This window comes from Sinohyriopsis cumingii, chromosome 12 (genome assembly GCF_028554795.1).
Source record: "Sinohyriopsis cumingii isolate HCF-2022 chromosome 12, ASM2855479v2, whole genome shotgun sequence".
Classification (NCBI taxonomy): domain Eukaryota; kingdom Metazoa; phylum Mollusca; class Bivalvia; order Unionida; family Unionidae; genus Sinohyriopsis; species Sinohyriopsis cumingii.
In genome coordinates, this window is record NC_142972.1 from 102955927 (window position 1) to 102976416 (window position 20490).

Here is a 20490-nt window from a genome sequence, read left to right on the forward strand (position 1 = left end):
TTAGACCGGTTATAAATAGGTTACACCATGCGTGGCTGACTGTGATGCAAACTATAAGTTCAGGGATATTTCAAGGATCAAATGAATTGTATAGTTATGTGTCTGCCTCGTTGATGTGCCTTGTCAAATAAACGTAGACAGTTAAACTAAGATAACATGAATAATAAACAAGGATCACGTTATGAGAACAAACAGTTTATTTCTTTGAATTATTTACCCGAATGCTTGCATCTATCGAAATATCTACCTATCCATCCGTCCGTCCGTCCATCCATCCATCCATCCATTCATCCATCCATCTATCCATCCATCCATCCATCCATCCATCCATCCATCCATTTGCAGATATTACTACCATGAATTGAAATCCTCCTCCGTGTCAAATTTATTTTCATTCTCTTACTAATCCTACCACCATCATCACTACAGCCATGACTAATAGTAATGCAACTACCACTACAACAAGTGCCGCTATTGGTACCACAACAGTCAAATCAGCATTCAGCATTTCATAAAACAATACTATCAGAAACTCCACTACTGTTAATGCTACGTGTATAGCTTTTACTCCTAAATTAACTTTATGTTATTTTTATGCAACATCACTGGCGCTCTCGCTATTAAAACCCCGCTGATAGTCATGCAAGCGCCACTGTTTCTTTTGTGCAGTTGACACCAACACAGACTCTACACATCAATGATGATGCATTAACAAAATCTTAAAACGATTGATAAAATCCACGAATGCAATCAACAGAGTTGCTGCCCCTGCTTTATTTTTTTTAACTAATATGGACTATTACAGCGTGGTCAGTTTAGATCCTTACTGCCTGTGGTAGTGACTGACGCTAGCTTGGTAATGATGAGTGTCGTGATGATGTTCATGACAACGTTAATAATGATATTATTCCCACTCCACTATTTCTGCATTTGTGTACCTATGTAGCACAACACAATTGTTCTCTTTTAGTGATTTGAGATCAGCATGAATGTATAGCCTAGCAAAGAAGACCTGTCCTGTCCATTAGATATTTAATTGGCAAGTAAAATCGTAAAGTCCCAAGTCTGAGGGCGTTGTCTATAGGAGGCGTTGTCGTTACAGAAGGTCTACATAATCACAGACAATGCTTGACAAGTAGGTCATCCAATTTCATAGTATGGAGAGAAAGTTAATTCCTGGGGAATAATTATACTGAAAGTGATTCGCATTACCTTTCCAACGTAAAGACGAATATATTAAAGTGTGCCTCCCATTGGATTTTGAAGTCAAGCCTGGATCAAATACACCTTATAAAGTTAAACCCTGAAGTCCAAACATGAATAGAACACACCGCATAACTTATTACTCTGAAATCCAAGCCTGTATCGAATAAACCTTATAACATTAGACACTGATGTCCAAACCTGAATCAAATACATCTCATATCGTTGGACTTTGAAATCCGAGCCTGTATCGAATAAACCTTCTAACTTTAGACCCTGAAGTAAAAACCTGAATCAAGTACACTTCATAACAATGGACTCTGATGTCCAAGCCTGGATCGAATAAACGTTATAACCTTAGACCCTGAAGTCCAAACCTGAATCAAATACACTTCATAACATTGGTGTCTGGACATTTTGCATTGTTCGACAACGCATATCTGATTCAGTGTCAGAATTGCCGAATAGATCAAACATCAGACTTGACAAAAACATGAACTCAAAAAAGCGAGATTTTCCTAGTGGAGCATTGTCATTGATCAAATTTATCTTTGACTAAAACATGTAGATAAAACGAAAAGAGAACGTATATTATCCTACTGCAAATGAACTCATTGATTAAACGTGTGTCCCTTGGGTTATACATTTTTGCCGGTAAAATCTGTCGTGGATGGGTAAGTGGGTTCTATGATAATTTGGCTTGGGATATTAGACTCGTGTCTCGAAAGGTTCAGGCAGTATACATCAAGTTATACTATCATACCACATTTAATTTATTATTCCACAGGCAGTACACATCAATTTATACTGCAATACCACACTTAATGTAATATACCACAGGCAGTACACATCAATTTATACTGAAATACCACAATTTAATGTAATATACTACAGGCAATACATATCAATTTATACTACCATATCACATTTGAATTTAATATACCACAGGCTGATCAAATCCCTTTATACTACCATATCACATTTGAATTTAATATACCACAGGCTGATCAAATCCCTTTATACTACCATATCACATTTGAATTTAATATACCACAGGCTGATCACATCCCTTTATACTACCATATCACATTTAATTTAATATTCCACACCACTACACATCAATGTATACTACCATAACACATTTAATTTAATAACAACATGCAGTACACATCAATTTATACTACAATATCACATTTAATTTAATACAAACAGGAAGTACACATCGACTTATACTACCATATCACTTTTAATTTCATATAAACAGGCAGTACATATCAATTTATAATACCATATCACATTTAATTTAATATTCTACAGCAGTACATATCAATTTATACTACCATATCGCTTTTAATTTAATATACCCATTTATATGGGTACTTGGATAATAAGAGCCGTTTTGGCATGTTGACCGCAACTCTGCTAGCGACACTTGCCTTCAGGAGTTAGGTATGTATCGTGGTTATGGATTGTATTATCTTGTTTTCTTTCATGTACATACATGGTTGCATATAATTACATTTCCTTTGATGCATGACTGAGTACCTTTGGAGATACGTGATGAGGTTGTAATGTTGTTACCTCTCAAAGAAAGATGTTGCTAACACTTTAGCACATAACCCTATATAACTAACCAAATAAGAAGCATCATTTTTACTATAGATCACACACACAAGCGCACACACATACACGCACACACACAGAGTGACACACACACACACACACACACACACACACACACATATATATATATATATATATATATATATATATATATATATATATATATATATATCTTTATCCAACATTAACCTATCCCGCCTAACATATAAAGTATATGGTTAGAAAATTATTGCGACAAACCAAAGTAAAGGAAGCAGTCACTTTTATCAATTAGTCCATATCGTTGTGCAAATGTTAATGTATAATCGAATTTAGTCTGGATTATAATCGTGAGATAGCAAAGGGTGGTTTATATTTTGATGGGTAACAAATGCACTATGAGAACATCTTGTTTCCTTCTTAAATATACTTAGCCATACTACAAATTGTTTCCAAATATGAAACTTAAACATTTGAACACATTTAAATATATTCCGACCATGCTGGAAACAAAATAGTGAATTTAATTTAGTTTAGCGTAAATTGTAAAATAGTTCTATATTTTTTCTCAAATTTGCCAACTACCACACTGTCGTTATATAATGATATACATATATGCTGTAACCCGGCTGTATGTATGAATATATATATATATATATATATATATATATATATATATATATATATATATATATATATATATATATATATCACGTGTTTGTGTAGGGTAATGCGTACATCACAATCGCACTTATAACTTTAGTCAATACCATCTTACGTATGGTTATAAGTAAATCTGTACAGAGTTTTAGTCACGAGCATTCGGGTACCAGGTGCCAGTACAGCACGAGCGCACGTGCAATTATTTAATGATACCACGGTGTGTGTGGCACAGAAGGTACAATACAATGCACAAATACTAATTTGATAGTTAACACAGTACGATCTTTACTTGCATAATAAATGAACATAATCTCCCTAGAATAGATACGTACCCTTGATTTTGAAACGCGACGAGGATAGAAGGCACAACATAACGATATCTCAATATGTGCCAGGGCCAGTAACGCCAACAGAAAATCAATAAAATACACAGCAATATAATATTTGTTATAGCTACTTCTTGAAATGTGTGTGCAATGTGGGTTTTTAACGTGGCTTTAACAATATTTCAGCGATATATCTATTCTGTCTGCATTGTGGTAGTTTATATTGATGTCTAGCACTGGGAGATCATGCCTCAGACATGTAGCATCATGTCCCACCCATACACATTATCCTGACAACATCCCAACCAGTCCTTTGAAAAAGTCCTTAAACTAACCTGTTAGGTCTGCGTGCATGGTGAGACAGATGGTAGTACTATTTTTATAAGTCTTTGGTATGACTCGCCCGGGGTTTGTAAAAGCGACCTCCCGCATCCAAAGCGGACGCTCTAACAACTAGGCTACTGGAGCTGTCTTTCTAGAAAATAGACAATTATAGATCATATGCGTGTATTTAAGAAATTGCTACTTTATAATTCGTTTTCAAACATGTAAACACAGGAAGTAATGAAAAACAAAATCATTTGAGATATGAATTTCAGCACTGTTTTATACACATGCAATAGCATCATTTCTATCCTTCGTTACAAATATTGAAACTGACAAAAGATACCACAACAAAGACAGGCAGATAGCCGAAAACTGGGTTCATCAAAGACAAATATCATCTGTGTTGTGGGCTGATTTCTGAGAAAACGTACGGTTGTTAGAGTCTTAGTAGGCATGATTGTCAAACAAATTTGGATTTACCTAAATACATGAATGGTTATTTCATATGGGACATTGTATCACCATATTACAGATATCTAATGTTAATATGGAATAAGGTTTGGAACATTACATGGTCTTGTTTTAGGTAATATTCGCAAGAGAAAAATATGTCTTGTGTACTTTCTTTAATTAAGCACAAATATAGAGATGATCCAATTAAGTACTATTTAAATGTTTGTCATTACTTGAGACGAAATTTGTATTAAGTCGAAGAGGAAAAGAATGCTATTTCATTCTACCCATAAACAGTGTCTGGGAACATGATTGTCATGATTGTTAAATGACCTTTTTATTAATGGAATCGCCTTAACGAGTCTTGAGAGATAATGTGTTTGTCTGTCGCATGACTGAAGGAGGAAACAGTTGTACTAAAGACTTTTACTCCAGCTTAAATAAACAAACACAAGATGGTTAAGCTAACGCAGAAATATACAAAATAACTACATAAATGTCAATTAACAATCTGCATATATATATATATATATATATATATATATATATATATATATATATATAACACCCATGCGCAAGCACTACTGAGAAACGAACGATACACGATAGTCAAATGGTCAATGTCGTCGCAAAAACAGAGGGCGCCCCTGCATTGCAAGGGAAGATTACGACTTAGAGCTCAACATATTTCAAAGTGGCAGAATACGTAGGAGTTAACTAACTCTTTTAGGCTTCTCGTAATATTAAGCGGCAAATTATTATCATGAGGTCGGCCTGCCACTGACCATGGCGATGTCCGCAGTACCACCGTCAAAATACCCAGTGTCCTTTTTTATAGAACAGTGTAACCTTTTCGACAGGGTGACGATTGGTGATATTTGCCCAAGTACGCACGTATCATGACTTGAGACTTTCTTTGTGCCACAGTGTAAACATTTACAATATATTCAAGTCGAAGAAAATATACAGAGAGGGAAGACTTCAAAATGTCACTGACTCTGATGGTTTTACGTACATCCGCTATTGTGAGGTGGGAATTTGTTGCAACAATAATCAACGTCACGGCTAGGAAGAGCCAACGTACAGTGAGAATTCATAAACTGACTCATCGTTTCGCGACTGAGATGTGTTTTATAATATTGCTGGCGAGGGCGTTCAAAAGAATGCTTGGTTGATCAATGTGAACAATGTTCAAACTTTTTGTCATAATTTTTGAAAGTCACAGGTATTCTACATTTGTTGCTGCATTCAATTAAAATTTTGCTATAATGTTAAAGTTTGTATGAAGTTTAATTGTCGATATGCTTATAGTTCCTGGCTTTCCTGTCTATTCTGCATAGGCAGAAAATATGTTTTATATTTGTAAATGCAATGTTACAGCTTTGTATTAAAATGTGTGTGATTTGGATTTTTTTATCGTAGCATTAATAATTTTGCACTCGTATCGATTTATGCGGTGTGGCACTTTCTAGTGATGTCTAGCACTGGGTAATCATGCCGTAGACATGTAGCATGATGTCCCACCCAATCACACATTATCCTGACACCAGGCCGGCCAGTCCTAACACTAACCTCTTCATGCTGAGCGCCTAGCGAGGCAGCTGAGAATACCGTTTTTAGAAGTCTTTGGTGTGACCCGGCCAGGGTTAGGGTCCAGCATCGCTATTTAACTTCGACTAAAAACAAGATACATGAACAACGACGACCAATTTATGCGTGAGAGATGGTGTCTATGGAGGACAGTTTATGCTTAAATGACGTTCATCGGTTGGAACGAAATTTTATTACTCATCATGAAGAAGGATTATACAATTTTTCAAATAACTTAACGCCAAAAATTCGTTTATTAAACATTTTCTTAAAACGATTCGTCAGTGTACAACACTCTCTCTCTCTCTCTCTCTCGCTCTCTCTCTGACAAAGGGTTCACGATTTAATAAAACCACATCTAAAATACTTTCAAGGCCCTCTAATTGCTCTTTGGTATGAGATTCTGATGAATTGAACTGAATTAATTAAAAATTTAAATACAAATTTCAACCTATTAAGCCTACTTGCGTTGGATGCTCTTCGAAACAAATGTATGTGCTTACTGATGATGGTATTTTGGTTTGGCGTCGCTAATGTCCTGGTCGAATGGAATAGCGATCCTGAAAGGGGCACGGGAAATATTACAGTCGTCGGCCAGGGGCGATCTTGATGGTGGGAAATGGGGGATCGCAAGGGTCGGTTGCCGCCTCCCTTGTGAGAACAAATATGCCGCTTCAGTGAGAAGACTTATAGCCAGGGCCGGCTTTAGGCATAAACAGAACAAGCTACAGATTAGGGATCCAGTCTGAAGAGGGCGCTCAGTAAATCAGAATTTCTTGTATGTAATTTGCTACAGTTTTGTATTATAATTTATATCTAAGTAATAATCTAACCCGTGATTTCTTGAATATGTTCACTATTATTATCCCTGCAATATGTTTTATATAAATTACATAATTAACTTTTTAACAATTAGCAAAACAATTGCCAGGTTCATTTGTTTCACAGCCCTATTCTCTGTTAACACTTACCAAATAGGGACTATAAAGCTTCTCATAGATGATGCCCGTTAAGGTCACTAGCAGACAATATTCTGCCCATTTTATCTGGACGATGGGCAATCTGCCAGTTTCTCATATATGCGATCACCGCAGTTTACCATTTTTAACAAGGCACACTGAATCAAAGTCAACATATAAATCACAAATAGAGATACTACCAGAAAGCCTGATTTACATTATGTTTATGCATGTAATTTTCGTGAATGCATCTTGAGGTTCGATGAGTTTATTTCAACTTCCAAACACCTATTCGACTCAACGGTCAATCTGCCAATAGACCACAACTATGGCTTCTTTTCATAAGGTTATGGTGAACAAAAGTATTCATTCACGTTTCAAGTTTACTTTATGGAATCATGTACTATTGTGTTTCTTATATAATTTGACTGAAATCATTTAGTTGAATTATTCATTTGAATGACATGGTGCTTATGGATTAAAACAAACTTTTGGGATTATTGTGAATTAATTTAAAGACATTCTGGATTATATCTTTCTGATACAGTAAAACCATTGGCACACCGATCTATTCAAGTCTTTTGATACATCTGTGTATTCACTTTTTGGAAATCATTCGAAACGATATATACTATTGGACTTGTGACGGAACACCTATCATTATTTCGAATTTAATTCATAATATTATACGTTCCGCATATATTTTCACTTTGCAACTTAAGGAAATAAAGTTTTGCTTTTTTAAATTTTACTAAACGTGTTGGTTAAGCGTCTTTTTCTTAATTAAAGATGATATAATCGTAACACAGTACTTTCAATACGGTGAAAATGATATAAATTCTCGGGGTGTTTCCGACTTTTATTAACATTTGCGAAATACCATGCATTTGCTTGGTCGGGAAATACAAACATCATTTCTCCCGACATTTTTTCGATTTCCCGGTAGCGTGGTAACCCTCTAGATAATTGAGGAATCAGTTTTAATTTATGAGAACTAATGATAGAGAATTCCTTTCCGAGGCTATAGAGAAGTTAATACAGTATGACAGACGAAATGTACCAGAAGGGATTTAGAAGCTGTTTGTTAGAACATGCTCATGTATCTCTACCGTCGGTATGATAGAACGATTAATGCTGCCTGTACTATACTATATACTTAAGATGTTTCAATCATAATATCACATATATTTGCATCTTATTTACGACTTATATCTCCTTTCAAGAAATAAGGTATATGAAATGGTTGATACAGTATCGTGCACGAGAGAGAGAGAGAGAGAGAGAGAGAGAGAGAGAAGGTGTTGTGGGGTGGGTGTAAGTGCATCCTCAGCAATACCCTAATTGCGAACTTCAATACCTAAAGTCACAAGTGAATAAATCGTACGGGTGAATACATTTGACGCATTTATCCCTTGACTTGTGTGCACACAGCCACATACATTATGCATTTGAAATATTTACCTTAACAAACGACACCACTCAACAAGAAACATTGCATTGAGAAGGATTCCATTATCGTCTTCTTTTCTTACTGCTATCAGCTCTGGCTTTTTTATTTTTGAGGGAATGTCAATTTAATTTCCATCAGTAAACATTTGTTAATCCACGCGAAACGGATGGGAGCGTGATAACAAGATGGATTTTGTTGAGTCCACACCTTTATTCACCATTAAGATGCTGGCTACACCTTTTCACAGTCAAACAGACGAGAGCTGAAAGCGATAATTTGTTTTTTGGACGGTGAGAAGAAAGAAACAAATCAATATGGCACAGTTTAATTTTTAGGATATCATGGCTAATGGCTAGGTCGTGTGTTTCAAAATTGTAATGTGTTGATGAAATTATCGCCATTTGTGGGGTACATAACTTAAAATAAAATCAGAAACAAAGAAGCTGATTGTATACAAAGTGTTTTCTAAAATCGAATTTGTAGTTTCTTCTTTGTAAAAGAGAAAAAAGTAATGTTTGATTTTATTTAGTGTGTATGAATTAAAATATGTAATTTAAGGTACTCGGATTCTGATTTTTAATACAACGCTCATTAGTGAGGATTTCCAGAACCAGTCAAATGGCTGATTCATATGAAACTAGGCAGTTGTGATAATCCACGCATATTACTTTAGAGTAATATGGCATCTACTACAGGAAGAGAACGTTGTTCACAAATGCAATCACATATTTCCAAAGCGGCAACACTTGTATACTAAAGGGCAACATGATAATACTAGACATGTATTGTTTGATCACAAGACCCAAAAACTGACATAATCTTAACCAAAGCGTGAAGGACAGACGAGAGTAACAAATAGTAGGAATTAAAAAAGACGAGCAAGCTGTTCGTTTATGCTTAAAAGAGTGGCGTTTAAAATAAAATGAATTTGTGCAAAAAGTACAGTACAGCTTACTTAATTGGTAAAACAGCTATATGGGCTGTAATTAACTCCTGTGACAATACACTATTGTGTTTGCTGTATTTTAATTGTTCACAAATTCATAGTCTATTCCTTTTGTGTGAGCTTACTGGCTTAACAGCGTACGTTGCGTTCCTGACAAACAGAGAAGAGAAGATACATGGTTAACTCTGCTTACACGAATGTACATGAAGGCTGGCGTTCCTGTAGACCACCACGTACTCAGTGCGAAAATCGTTGAACTGAAACAACTAACCGAACATTCTAATCTGAACATATCTTTTGCCTAATATGAAAAGATAAAAGTAGGTAATGACATTTATATTCGTGTATGTACCATGCGGGGTTAGCAGCAAGTTTTTAGAAAATAAATCAAAATATAAACAATGTAATGTTGAATTAGTCTACAAGGCAGCAACTTAAAACCTGCTAAATCACTTGCAATCAATTCAAACTACTACTCACAAGGTAACCATAATGTCAAAATTTCGATAACTCAAATTACTCACAACATCGCTATATATATTGATTGTCGTTCATGCATTAGTGGAAAGATAAGAGTAATACCAGAAGTTACTACATACCATGTTATAAATACTGATCATGACCTAACTCGCGAAGCCTTAGTGTAACAATATCACCCCCCTTAAACTGTACAAGTAATAACGATATACTGCTATTATTTAGCGATAATCCCCATTAGTGGCTAAAATAATGCGTCGGAAGATGATCATACTGTGTTGGAAGATGGAAAGGGAACAAAATAAGCTACATGCAGATGATTTTTGGTCTGAAGTTTGAAAACGATCTCATTTCACTAGATTTAGATGACTAAGTTCTCGTTGCTGTCAGTGCCTCTTGACGGGCTCGAGGTGGGGTCGGTGATCAATAATACCAAAGTTGACAAAGAATGAAGATCGATCTGATATATTTATTAACATTGGCGAATATTCCAATCCTGTACGAATACATTCAAGGAAAATTTTAATAGGAAAACTTGGTATTTGCCTCTCATAGCCACATTTTACGCAGTTTAACGCCAACTGTTTATGATGTTGACATGTATTTCCACTGCTTTATTGTCATGCAGCCTTCTTTTTTCTTTTTTCACGACAAGCATACTGCGCATGGCTTTACTTGCATTATAGTTATGTAAATTCGTATGCCTTCAATATCACGTGTCTGATTGTCGTATTTAATGTCTGCGCCTCAGCAAAGCTCTCATAGACAGCATGGAGACTCCGCATACAAAGTTCCTTCTTGTCCTAGGGATTCTAATCTGTTTAAAGCAAGGTAGGTGCGAGTGGAAATTGTACCTATTGCAATTTTGTGAAAGAAAATATAAGCAAACTGTTTTCTTTCTTTTATAAAAATACATCAACGACTTAATAAATTATATTGCCTCATACATATCAGAGAGGGATAAGTAAGTATATTTGCTCCTGAAAATGTTTTCCATTTTCTTTTGTTATTTCCTTTCCTTATCCCTCTCTTCTCTCTTTTATTTCAAAGACTTCCGCCATTATGATCTTTTCTCTTTTCTAATTACATTAGTAGTGCATGGGGTACATTAGGGACGATGGGACCATAATGTTCAAATAATGGGTTTGTACCATAGACACAATGTGAATTTAACATGGGGAAATTTAACATGTGTTGAACTATAGCGGGACAATGAGTTTTAGAAGTGCACAGTAATACTCAATATTTAAAATTATGTAACAATACTCAGCAAGAAATAATATATAATAATACTCAGCAATAAATACTATATAATAATATTCAGCAGTAAATAATATAAAATAATATTCGGCAATAAATAATATATAATAATACCAAGCGATTAATAATATAATAATACTAAGCAATAAATAATATATAATAATATTCTGCAATAAATAATATATAAGAATGCTCAACAATAAATAATACATAATACATCTCAGCAATAAAAAATATAAAATAATGCTCAGCAATAAGTACTATATAATAATGCTCAGCAATAAAAATAATCTATAATAATACTTAGCAATAAATACTATATAATAATATTTAGAAAAAACTAATATATAATAATACTCGGCAATAGGCACTATATAGTAATGCTCAGCAACAATTAATCATTAATAATACTCAGCAATAAATACTATATAATAAATCTCAGCAATAACTAATATATACTAATACTCAGGAATAACTAACATATAATAATACTTAGCAAGAATTAATATATATAATAATACTCAGCAATAAATAATCTATAATAATGCTAAGCAATAAATACTATGGAATAATACTCAGCAGTAAATAATATACAATAATACTCAACAATAAATAATATATAATTATAATAAGCAATAAATAGTATATAATAATACTCAGCGATACATACTATACAATAATATTCAGCAATATATAGTATATAATAGCACTCAGCAGTAAATAATATATAATAATACTCAGCAATAAATATAATATAAAAATACTCAGACATAAATAATATATAACAATAGTCAGACATAAATAATATATAATAATACTAATGATTTAGAAGCATGCAATAATGTTCAACATTAAAAATTATATGATCATAATTGATATTTTTAAAGATATAATAAAGATATAAAAATATCATTTTAAAGTTTATAAAAAAATCAACATTAAACGTATCCTCAGCATTTAAGACTATACAATAATGATCAACGTCAAAAATATATGATAGTACTCAACATGAAAACGTATATGACAATACTAGGCATTTTAAGGTGTGTAATAAAATTCAAAATTCTTAAAGTATATACTAGAACTTAACATCAAGAGTATATAATAATGGCCAACAATTAAGCGTATATATTGATTAACAGTTAAAAGTATATAACAGTACACAATATTGAAAAGTCCATAATCATACTCAATGCTGAAACATAGATGCTAACATAGAATAAAAACCAATAGTATTGTTTGTCTTATTACTTTACAGCCAGTGCAATCAATTGTTACAATTGCTCTCTTGAGGATAAATGCAACGATCCATTTAAATCTTCCTGAGTATCTACGATTCCCTGCTCTGGGCCCTGTTACAAGACCAAAGTTTCGAATTCCAATGTACAAGGTTTGTCAATATTCTTCAGTTGATACCCCCCCCCCCCCACACACACACACACACACACACACCTGACGCCGACTATACGGATTAATCGCTCGCATGAAATACTTCAGTGACCCGAAAATTTCTTTATTACAATTAAAATATATTAAAATTCGAAACTAAATTTTAATGATGCGAACATAGAACAGACTGGAATGAATCAGCATGAATGAGAAACAAACAACATTATACCAAACAATTATAATGACAATGGTGGTAAGAATAGCTAAAAAAGCATTTGAAATACAAGCATTATAAATGTATTGAACACAGAGGTAGACGCAAAAAGAGGGAATGATTAATATTATTCATTTCTTTTCCATCATATAACTGACCTACTTTCCTTAAAATCACTGAAGTTGTAAAATAGATGAGAAACTAAGATATTAAATTTAACTTTCATCTTGCAGCGGTTATTAGAGGGTGTGAAACAATACTTCTTCAGACCAACAATAAATGTACAGACGTTACAGTATACGGGATCACTTCAAATGTGTGTTGGTGTAACGAAAACCTCTGCAATTATGCACTTCCGGTGGGGAGCTCCATCATCGTAATGACAGCATTGATTGTTATCTACATTGCTCTTCACGAATGAAAAGAAATTAACTGCATGTGTGTTGTTTTTTGTCCTTGTTATGAAATATTATTAATTTTCTATATCCACATATATCTTTAATCATGTGTGTTTACAGAACTTTTTTGTGTAGTTAAAGGCTGACCGTCGAAACCAGTCGCTGGTATGTGGCAGGTAGCATACATTTCATAGGAATTATGATTAGTCAAGTAGGTTTGACCCTCATATTCAAACATTTTAAGCAAGGTGCAATAGCAATACACCCAATGATCAATCACGAGGTCAAATCACGACGAGAATATGCTTTCTTGACCAAAGCTAAATTCGGACGGTAGGAAAGGTGGAACCCATTTAACTTTATATTGTAGTCTCCACATTTAAATATTTTCTCTTAATTGCATTTTAATTACACACACTCTGGTTTTCAAATTAGAAATAAACATGACACATGGAAATTAAATACTACTTGTTATATATTTATTGCTACTACCATAGTAGTTTCAACCACTGTTCTTTAACGCGACAATGTGTTTAAACGTCATTTTAAGTTTATACTGAAGGTTTCAGTGAAAACCTAACTTGTTACGCTATATAATTTGGCAAGGAAATATTCAGTGTATATTTTGTTATTTGACAGTGACATCAGTATTCACAATACATCATTTTGACTCTGGTTCTCATATTTGGTTTAGAAATGTGAGAAGATGAAGCCTTCGTTATGTTTTGGTGTGGGATAGCAACATTCCACTCTCAAAAACAAACGTTTGGTTCAGACACTCAGCAAAATTTCATGTATCAGACAAAATCTGACCCAGTGGTGTAATTTTCCCGTCCTAGACAAACGCATATGATCGATTAGTTTACTGTTCGTAAACTATTTATTACATTAATTTACGGAAATCACCTTTGCGCGTAAAAGATATTTAATTAAGAAAGAGCTACTGGTGCAACTAAAAAATACGTGTTTATTCTTTATAGACCAGCTTCCACTCTATTTTAACTTTCACTCCATTTTGACGGTAGAATGTGGCATCCAATATTACGTACTACAAAAAGACAGAAAATACAATTGTTGAGAATAATATTGGATTATATCATCGAATCATATTATAGATGTCATCATTAAATTCATATAAATTTCAGCTTTCCACAGATTGTATCTTAAACTGATATTAAACATTTATAATATCGTGCTATGATGTGCTGTTTTGCTTTGGGGGCGCTCACCAGTTATTATTTACTTTTGAGAGAGTGATTTATATATGGTGAAGTTGTTTTCATTTAAAACATGCACAGTGGAGAGAATGTTGACATAACTCTATTCATCTTTAATAAAATTTAGCCGACATTTCTTTAGATCTTGTACGTTTGGAAATTTTACGTGATCTGAGCACACTGCTAGCTAAAAAATAACTGCTCCCTTGTGCTATAAAAATCAGCCTGAATTAGTCTAAAGTACACTATCCGCAGCAGCTATTAAAATACGGAAGTTAATGTTGCCAGACAAAACAATATCAGGTTCTGAAAGTACAACTAATGCGTTACCAAATATATAAAATGTAAAATAAGTTGTCGGCTCTTTTTTTATGCAATTTACCTTTGAAGCTCAGGACGTGAAAATGACCAAGTGAAGCTAGCACCGTTTTGAAAGGTGAAAATCTGGAGTAAGACAAAGTTGTTTACTCTATAACCCATATTACACCCATCAATCAAAACCACAAATAAACTGAATTAAAGGCTCTTTGAACTTTACCTAAGATTTTAAATAGGCAGTATAACCATGAGGAAATCCCCGGAAATTCTTTTTATTTAAAATTCTAAATGCAAAATATGAAACAGTAGAGAGTCACCTTAAGCATTTAAGCATTTAATATATTTCAATTATCCTCAAATTGTATCGAGTAGTCATAGATTTGGATATTCATAGATTTTATCTTTGTCATATAACACATTTAGGACATCGTCGGGTTAAATCGATGGTCTTATTAAACATTTTAGATGTCGTCGGATTTTATCATTAAATAATATGTTTTGGATTTCATTGGATTATGTCAGTCGATTATATGCAATTTATAAAAAAAGATATATTAAAGCAATGCATATAAAATATATTAATAAATAATGTGATGTTCTAATGCACAGTAAAGTGAATTCGTAGTCTGATTTGTGTGGATGTTTCTTTGGTGCATTATTTGATTGAAAAGCTAAGAGGATTTTACAATAAAAATCTTTGCATGAATCCCCTCTTCCTCGCCCTCCCTCCCCCTATCCTCCTCTACTTCTTCTCTTATAAAATATTATAAACATTGCTCAATGTTCCATTTTAAATACAAAACTACTTTGGTTTTCATGTAAAAATTGAAGGAAATACATTTTATTGTTATCTGAAAATGAATATACTTTTTAGTGTAAAATATAGAGAAAAGTTACATTTTATGTATAATATATAACATTATTTAACTATCAAGATAAAGTATAATAATTACTCCAGGTTCATTTGATATACGGTAATAAAAATACATTAAAATAATCAAGTTAGTTACCGTACGTGTAGGTAAAAATATCATATTTTGCAAAGTATATTCAAACTGAACCTTTTCATGCCAGAAATATGTTAACTTTTCATTCACATTAATGCTCATGTAAACATATTAACATTTTTTATCATAATGATACTCTATAAGGTAAACCATATAAAATAGTATGCACTTTTCTTCAAAAAAGAAGCTTTTTGATGCAAATATACCTGATTATTGTTCGTGTAACGTATGAGGTAGAACTTATTCTGTGTGAAAATTACTTAATTTCATGTAAATATACAAAACTATCAGAAATGATACATTTCCTTATTTGTGTCTAAATGAGTTATTTTCAATGTATAATATGGTAATTACAATTATGTAGTGTTGTGCCGAAGAGTGAGTTTAATCTCCTAAACTTTGATTTCTGGGGCAAGTTTTGTTTATAATAAATATAATAGTTTTTATTTTCTACTTTAATATGGTATATATTTGATCGTGTGGTACATATTTGATCGTGTGGTATATATTTGATCGTGTGGTATATATTTGATCGTGGTATATATTTCATCGTGTGGTATATATTTGATCGTAGGTTACCAAAACTAAACATTTTAAAAGAATACTATACTCTGTATAGTTCACACTCCTATATATAATAACATGACGTATTAATAACATAAAAACTGTAAACACAATCCGATCACTTGACATAAAATCCCATTAATAAACTGTAAACTGAGTTACATGCTATGGCATTCAGGTCATAAAAGTAAAGGAATATAATCAGTATCAGGTGTTATGACATCCCGTTTATAAAACGTAAACAACGACACGTGCTATGACATATCATTCATAAATATCGATGAATGTTAACAAAGTCACGTTATGTTCCGTCATAATAAATCGATCATATAATTGTATTTATATGTTAACTATGCATTTGAAACGGATATGCGTGCTATATAGTACATCTCTGATCCACATGAAAAATAATGTTTCGACCAACGTTAAGACTAGCAGAATGAACTAAACGTAACAATCTTTCATCCTGGATAGTGGGACTGTATTAACCTTAACGTGTTCTACTAAAATCTTAGGGAACTGCTGTCTTAAAATTCTTTATCTTGTACTAACGGGAAAATATTTCTCAGTCTATCAAACGGTTACTGTGCAAAATGTCTTCTAAGATTATAATTAGATTAATGGGATTTTTTCATTATACTTTTACAGATGTATCATAATAATTGTATGTCTCCTCTAAACGATATAGTCCATACATTTCGGAAGGTTGCAGTGCTTGTATGACAAGATCTTTGCATGGATTTGCTTCTTCAACAGAACATAAAGCAGAGCCTGAATATTGTCTTATAGGTCAAGACATGATGTTCACCGCAATACGTGTGGGATACTCGATTGTGCACGTCAGCATTTTGGAAGAACGTTCAATATGATAAACGAAAAGAAGACACCGAGTTGACAGACTTTCTATGGTAAAGTAGGGTCACATAAGTCAGCAACATGTACGCTTCAAAGTTTCTAGAAATTTAAAACAAAATATTATAAGGAGAACTTACAGTTATTCAGGCAGAAGCAGAAACAAATTTGTACATACACCTTCTCAATTGGTATCAAACCCATGTTGTTGTCATTGACGAATCAAAATCGAAAAACATTTGTACGCTATAAACCCTATTAAGTATTTTTCTTTTGAGAAGGAAATTTTCATTTTCCACATGTTAATCCACATTAAATAACTGAAGAACTGAACGAATAGTATGCCAATAAGTGGGACGCTTTCATAATGGTTGGACCATGTAGTGGGTTTCGTTGTACTCTGTTGGATGTTTATCAAAACAAGTCTGACATCAGCATGTTTGAATAAAATCATTGAATGTGATATTTTATTAGTCAAGACATGAGTTACTATAACACAATGAACAGTTTAAAGAGCAATTGTGTTTTCGTTCGTTTTGATAAGGCACTAATATTCATGGCAAATATACGTTATGGAGAAAAACATAATGGTGTTGATTGAATAAACGTTTTGATTTTGTTTTGTGAAAGACATCATGTCCTTCTTGGAAACCAACAATGCTAATCGAGACAAGAACCAATTCCGCTAATATACCATAAAAGATTTTTTATACCTCTGAAAGCACACAAGAAGAAATCTCAAGTTCCTGATAACGATACACATTAAGAGAACATACCATACGTAACGTGAACATTTTGCAATTGCAAACTTCCTATTGCGGAAGTGATAAACATGTCTCAAATTTGATTATGGTAGAAAACACAATGTAGACATTACACGAACAAATATGTACCATGTAGTTCTTATGATGAACGTTGTCAGCTACAAATGTCAGGGCACCAAGCCATATCAATAGCAGCCTTTAAAAAAATATTTTAAGTGGAGGTTCAGAGGATCGTAGTTTTGGGGTAATTTTCCATGAAAACATAGCCACTGTGACAAGTGAAGATTCCGATCAACAAGATTGGGTATTTCTATCTTTAAGTTTAGCATTAATTTAAGAGGAATCTCTTGTTTAAAATGTTGGTTTGAATTACAAAGTGCTCATTGACTCTTAGGACTAAGAAACTATTTTAGGATTATTGTGACTTCATTGAAAGACATTTTTGGATTATATAATTGCGGTACAGCGATTCTGTTGGCACGTATACTCAACCAAGAATATTGCCACATTAGCACATTCAATACCTGGATTCATTTGGAACACTCTATACTTCTGGACTAGTGATATAACTTGTTTGACCAGAGCTGAAAAGGGGAGGTTGGACAAATATACTAATTATTGTAATAAATTACTCAATAAATAAAATATCTTATTTTTAGGCGCCTCAAACAAATGGCTTTAGTGAACATATTTTCCTATTTCTAGAAGTTAACATTTCAGCGTACTTGTACATGGATGGCTTATTCCAGAAGAACATTAGAATTAGCTTTACACACGCAAGATATTGTACACTGAACATACACAAATAAAATGGTATACATCTTCAGTATCATAGTTGTCACAGAACCTGCAATATCGTTCCGTTCTATCGATTCTGTACCTTACATATATTCCAATTTCAACCCTCATAGTATGGGAAGGCACACGGAGTTTTTCAAAGCTGGTCGATATGTTCATCATCCAGAAAAATCCACACTTCTCCAAAACTATTAGATACTATTATCCGAGTCTATCTGACTGTCTGTCAATATATATATATATATATATATATATATATATATATATATATATATATATATATATATATATATATATATATATATATATATATATATATATATATATATCTATATATATATATATATATATATATATGTATGTATAAGATGTCAGAGTACTTTTCATATACTTAATGCTCGCAAAGAAAAGTTTTAACAGTTTACGATAGAGTGCAAAATGAGTAATGTAATGTACACATTTGGTAAACAGTCATTATCACTAGATGTATTATGTACATGCCTTTACACTAGACATGTTATGCCCATGTTTACTCAGGATTTTAGTTTAAGGAGCGTCTTGTTTAGATCCAGACGGAGGTTTTCCGTAGCAATGCTAATGTTATGATATACAAGTAAAATATGAATAAATAGGGATTTTATGTCTAATTATTTCCTGTTTTAGATTTGTCTGTTGAAACCTCACTTCATTGTGATCAGAGTTTACACTTCAATTTTTGAAATCAGATATAATTCGAGAATAATTCAAATTTCATGAATGAAACATATTTTTTGCAATATGACTGGATGTAAACGGTCACGTGGTACTGATGTGGAATGTTTGACACCGATACATTCTGGAACTACTTTCTGTTTCCAATATAAATAAACATTGCAGACACGTCATTGTGAAACGAGTTTTTCATCTTTTACATTTTTAATGCTGCAAATAAATATAATTTTTACCTTTTTTATACTTTTTTAATGTTCGTCTGCTACATAGTTGAGCAAAATGGCCGATTACGGCAAATATCTTTCACAATAATATACCAATATGAAACGGAAAAATATTGAAGTCCACGGTTTTTCCATAAGATTATTAAAATAGATGCGAAAAAATGTTGTAATCCTAGATTAAACTTTGTTCACCTTAAATTAATTTTTATTGATTATTTTTTGTTGTTGTTATAGATACGCCGTTTCAGACAATTTAGTACAAGCTAGTTTATCAATACTCTTATTTCTTAAAGAATTTACATATTTCACCTTGAACTAGTGGTTAAAACACCAGCCTTGGATGCGGGAGGTCGCGGGTTCCAACCTGGGCCGAGTCATACCAAAGACTGGTACTAACATATACCTTCATTGACTGTCAATATTAAGAGTTTAGCGATAGGACTATTGTCAGGATATTATTACTAGGTGAGACATGATGCTAAATGTCAGGGGCATGATACCCCAGTGCTAGACATCACCACAAGCGATCAAAATGCAGACTTCGTAACAATATGTCTGAAATTGCTTTAAAGCAACATTACACACACACACACACACACACACACACATATATATATATATATATATATATATATATATATATATATATATATATATATATATATATATATATATGTGTGTGTGTGTGTGTGTGTGTGTGTGTATAATCTGTACGTTTTATATCTTATCGTATTGTATTTCATATCTAAGTTGATTTGAAAGGGTTTAACATCCTAAA

General features: G+C 33.0%; 1 long non-coding RNA gene across 1 annotated transcript; it reads left to right on the forward strand.

The window, feature by feature from the left end:
- The first annotated feature begins 10757 nt into the window (after positions 1–10757).
- Positions 10758–13296, forward strand: LOC149787138 (uncharacterized). Its single transcript, XR_016425262.1, has 3 exons — positions 10758–10827; positions 12515–12646; positions 13093–13296. It is a non-coding gene; the product is annotated as an uncharacterized LOC149787138 (long non-coding RNA).
- Positions 13297–20490: the final 7194 nt, after the last annotated feature.